This window comes from Triturus cristatus, chromosome 5_1 (assembly GCF_964204655.1).
Source record: "Triturus cristatus chromosome 5_1, aTriCri1.1, whole genome shotgun sequence".
Classification (NCBI taxonomy): Eukaryota; Metazoa; Chordata; class Amphibia; order Caudata; family Salamandridae; genus Triturus; species Triturus cristatus.
In genome coordinates this window covers 133867715-133872714 of record NC_140587.1, presented here as the reverse complement: position 1 = coordinate 133872714, position 5000 = coordinate 133867715, and the positions used below count along the sequence as shown (strand labels likewise).

At 59.2% G+C, this 5000-nt stretch overlaps 1 non-coding gene and 2 pseudogenes across 1 annotated transcript; all 3 read left to right on the top strand.

Annotated features, from left to right (window-relative positions):
- The window catches only part of LOC146830403 (18S ribosomal RNA), a 3276-nt pseudogene extending 2136 nt beyond the window's left edge, over window positions 1-1140 (top strand).
- A 981-nt stretch (window positions 1141-2121) lies between these two features.
- Window positions 2122-2275, top strand: LOC146830402 (5.8S ribosomal RNA). The gene has a single exon (XR_014961745.1). It is a non-coding gene; the product is annotated as a 5.8S ribosomal RNA (ribosomal RNA).
- A 447-nt stretch (window positions 2276-2722) lies between these two features.
- LOC146830401 (28S ribosomal RNA) overlaps window positions 2723-5000 on the top strand; it is a 4608-nt pseudogene continuing 2330 nt past the window's right edge.

Sequence of the window (5000 nt, the reverse complement as noted above, 5' to 3'; positions counted from 1 at the left end):
CCATTTGAATTACTGAATAACATATACTGTGGTGTTATATGCTATCTGATTTTGGACCATTCTTGTTTAAAGTATAATTGTGTCATTTTGTATATATATATGTTTTTCATGTCAATTTATGTTTGAATGTTATGCCACTAAGCACTATCAGTCACTAAGCGTTTCATGTTACATTTCAGTTATTGTTGGTCAGTCCTGTATAGTAGTAATATATTTTTTGATTTAAATATAGTGAAAAGAAAATCACTTTGCGTCTCTCAAATTGATTTATATGTGTGTGTTTATATAACTGTCTTTAAAGGAATATCGGAACAGTTATCAAATGCATGTAGTGCTGTTTAAATTAAGCAGATTCCCAACAGAACCACTGTTTTTGCTTTATGACTAGTGATCCGGCGGCGTTATTCCCATGACCCGCCGAGCAGCTTCCGGGAAACCAAAGTCTTTGGGTTCTGAGGGGGGAGTATGATGGCAAAGCTGAAACTTAAAGGAATTGACGGAAGGGCACCACCAGGAGTGGAGCCTGCGGCTTAATGTGACTCAACACAGGAAACCTCACCCGGCCCGGACACGGAAAGGATTGACAGATTGATAGCTCTTTCTCGATTCTGTGGGTGGTGGTGCATGGCCGTTCTTAGTTGGTGGAGCGATTTGTCTGGTTAATTCCGATAACGAACGAGACTCCTCCATGCTAACTAGTTACACGACCCCCAGCGGTCGGCGTCCAACTTCTTAGAGGGACAAGTGGCGTTCAGCCACACGAGATCGAGCAATAACAGGTCTGTGATGCCCTTAGATGTCCGGGGCTGCACGCGCGCTACACTGAAATGATCAGAGTGTGTCTACCCTTCGCCGACAGGTGAAGGGTAGACACAGGGGATTGGGGATTGCTATTATTTCCCATGAACGAGGAATTCCCAGTAAGTGCGGGTCATAAGCTCGCATTGATTAAGTCCCTGCCCTTTGTACACATCGCCCGTCGCTACTACCGGTTGGATGGTTTAGTGAGGTCCTTGGATCGGCCCCGCCGGGGTTGGCAATGGCCCTGGTGGAGCGCCGAGAACCGACCAAACTTGACTATCTAGAGGAAGTAAAAGTCGTAACAAGGTTTCTGTAGGTGAACCTGCAGAAGGATCATTAACGGCAGAGCGGCCCGAGCGACTGACTGCGCCGCCCCGAAGCCCTCGGCCCGCCTACTGCGAGGACGCACCGTAGGCACAGGGCTCGGCCTTGTCCTGGTGTCCCGGCCGACAGAGCGGTCTGCGGCCACATGGGGTGCTCGGGTGTGGACCGGGACTTCGGCAGGCCCCTTCCCCCCAGGGAAGGCCCAACTGACGAGCGAGGGACGGGGATGGGGGGCGGCCCCCATCCCCTGTCCCTCTCCGAGACGGAACCCAAGCTCACCCGGCACGACCCCCCCCAGCGGTGAGGGGGAGGAAACCGAATGGCAGTGCATCCCTTGGCTGGCACCACCCCTCCATTGAAAAGGCCTTGGTGCCGGCTGGGCCCTCCGGCGTCCCGAGACCCGGCCCGACCTGACCGGGTTACAGGCGACTGAGGAGCAGCCCTTCTCGCGCGGCAGGGCGGCCTGGAAGAGAAGGGGCCGAGGGCCTGCGAGAGGACCCCCGGCTCTTCTCGGTGTGAGGTGTGCGGGATGGGGAGTCACCTGGCTCTTCCCTTCCTGCACCTCCGAACCAGGCGAGGGTGGTGGTGGGCTGATCGGCAGCCTGCTGGCATGGCTCTGGGCAGCCCGGCGACAGACGGCTGATGTGCAGGTGGGGCGACCCTCCCTCGTTGCCAGGTACCCGGTTCGACCCGGTCCCGTGAGGCTGAGCTGAGGGGTTTGAAGACTCGCATGGTCTCTCCTGGGTTACCCCGGGAGGGACCAGTGGCTGCAGGGCTGCCTGCTCCCGTCGCTCCGGGAGCCCCCTCCCTCGCCCGCCTTGTGGGCTCCCGTGGCAATGTTTTTTTCTCCAGTCGGTGCTGTCTGACTCCCAGAGGGGAAGCCTTGAAAGGAACGCCCGGGCCGTCTTGCAGCACAGGCGGCAGACGTACGACGTCGCCTTCCTCCCGCCTCTCCTGCGCCCGCAGGTGTGCAAATGTTTTCAAAAAGCTGCCTGTGACTCTTGGTGGTGGATCACTAGGCTTGCGCGTCGATGAAGAACGCAGCTAGCTGCGAGAATTAGTGTGAATTGCAGGACACATTGATCATCGATACTTTGAACGCACCTTGCGGCCCCGGGTTCCTCCCGGGGCTACGCCTGTCTGAGGATCGTTCGATCGTCAATTGCCCTGGGGCTTCCCCAGGATGCGGCTGGGGCCGTCGCAGGGTGAGCTCCACTTCCCCTTCGTCCCCCCACAAGGTCAGACCCCCCGATCGCCCGTGGCAGGGTCCCTCGCTGGGTCCTGCCGCGGAGGTACGCCACTGGTGCGCCTGGTCCCCAAGAAGGGGCCTGGTGACCAGTCTGCCCCGTGCCCGTCCCAGGGCACCTGCCTGTGTGCTGCACGTGGCTGTCTGTGGTGTCCCACCGGCTGCCCGCGCGAACACGCACGCGCCTCGTGCGCCCTCCTCTGCGGCCGGCTTCTCAGCGAGGGAGAAACCCCTCCAGATGCGATCCGGGGAAAGAGGGCGCGTGCTGCCGGGTACGCCAGGCCCCTGCTCCGGCTGGGGTCTGGCCTTCCCCGGCTCCCCCTTAACGCTCCGGCGTTTTCTTTCCGACTACGACCTCAGATCAGACGTGGCGACCCGCTGAATTAAATCATATTACTAAGCGGAGGAAAAGAAACTAGCCAGGATTCCCCCAGTAACGGCGAGTGAAGAGCCCAGTGCCAAATCCCCACCCGGTGGCAGGCACGGGAAATGTGGCATACAGAAGACCGACTCCCCGGCGTCGCTCAGGGGGCCCAAGTCCTTCTGATCGAGGCTCACCCCGCGGACGGTGCTAGGCCGGTAGCGGCCCCCGGCATGCCGGGAACGGGTCTTCTCTGAGTCAGGTTGCTTGGGAATGCAGCCCAAAGCGGGTGGTAAATTCTAGGGGTGGGCGGAATTTGCGAAAGTGACTTTCGCAAATTATCGCGAAAATGTTAAAAATCTCCGCAAACACGCGGAAATATCGCGAAGATGCGGAGGTTTTTTTCCCGCCCGTTCGCTGTATTTTCTGCATGGTCGCTGATCGCCAACTTACCAATGCGGTTGCTCGCGGGCGCGGCCATCTTGTTTTCACTCTTCTCACGGTGCATGATCGCGAGAAGAAAGACGTGATCGCGCGACCAATGACATTACTGCGGGCGCGAACTGCCGCGAGACAGCGCAAATGGCTACCAACAATCCAACATCTCGTGGAGAACGCGACCGGATCGGGAAAACTTGTCGGCGAACGCGGGGATTCAGGTAAGGCGATCGCGCGCACGCGAGAATGTATTATTTTACAGCGCGAGCAAGAAACAAATTATCGCTAAGCTGCGGAATGCGGACATTTTGACATTTTCGCGCTCTCCGCGGAACGCGAAAATGTCAAATTATCGCAATTTCCGCGAGCGGAACGGAAATTAAGCCCAGGCCTAGTAAATTCCATCTAAGGCTAAATACGGGCGTGAGACCTATAGGCAATAAGTACCGTAAGGGAAAGTTGAAAAGAACTCTGAAGAGAGAGTTCAAGAGGGCGTGAAACCGTCGAGAGGTAAAACGGGTGGGGTCCGTGCAGTCCGCCCGGAGGATTCAACACGGCGGGAAGGTCGGTGGCCCAGGAGTTCCAGATCCTGTCCGCAGGACCTGCGCCCGGGCCCTACCTGGCCCCCGCAGGGCGCATTTCCTCTGCGGCGGTGCGCCGCGACCGGCTCCGGGTCAGCTGGGAAGGCTTCGGGGTGGCAGGTGGTCCTCCGCTCCGGCGGAGGGTGTTACAACCCCCTGGCAGCAGCTTCGCCGTGTCCGCGGGGCCGAGGGAGATTTGACCGCCTCCGTGCCCTCCCCGGGCACCCGTTCCCGGCCGCCCCTCGGGGTGCGCCGGGGCGGTTGAAGGGGGTACGGAGCCCCCTGCTCCCGGCGCGACTGACGACTGGGGTGGACTGTTCTCAGTGCGCCCCAACGGACCCCTGGCGCCCACGCCGGGCGCCAGGGGTCTGCAGCGATGTCGGTTACCCACGCGACCCATCTTGAAACACAGACCAAGGAGTCTAACACGTGCACGAGTCTGAGGGCCGAGCGAAACCCTGTGGCGCAATGAAGGTGAGGCCGGCGCGTGCCGGCTGAGGTGGGACCCCGCCGCGCTTCCAGCGGCGGTTGCACCACCGGCCCGTCTTGCCCGCTCCATCGGGGAGGTGGAGCATGAGCGTGCGTGATAGGACCCGAGAAGATGGTGAACTGTGCCTGGGCAGGGCGAAGCCAGAGGAAACTCTGGTGGAGGTCCGTAGCGATCCTGATGTGCAAATCGGTCGTCCGACCTGGGTATAGGGGCGAAAGACTAATCAAACCATCTATTAGCTGGTTCCCTCCGAAGTTTCCTTCAGGATTACTGGCGCTCGGAGCCCCCAGTTTTATCTGATAAAGCGAATGATTAGAGGTCTTGGGGCCAAAACGATCTCAACCTATTTAACCCCTTCGCTGCGGCGCGAATTCCGCCGCACGCTGGGGGGTTTTGGGGCTGGACGGCGCCGCTGTGCTCATGACGGAACCACGCCGTCATGAGTCACGGGTGAGCTGTGCTCATGACGGCGTGGTTCCGTCATGACTCCACCCACTGTGCTAATCGCCCGCACAGGCGGGGAATTAGCGCCGCGTGGGTGGAGCGGCCGCCAACGGCCGCAGCATGACGGAGCCACTCCGTCATGAGCACACGGCACCCGTGGCTCATGACGGAGTGGTTCCGTCATGAGCAGGGAAGGGGCTAGATGGGTAAGAAGCCCAGCTCGCTGGCATGGAGCCGGGCATGAAATGCGAGTGCCTAGTGGGCCACTTTTAGTAAGCAGAACTGGCGCTGCGGGATGAACTGAACGCCAGGTTA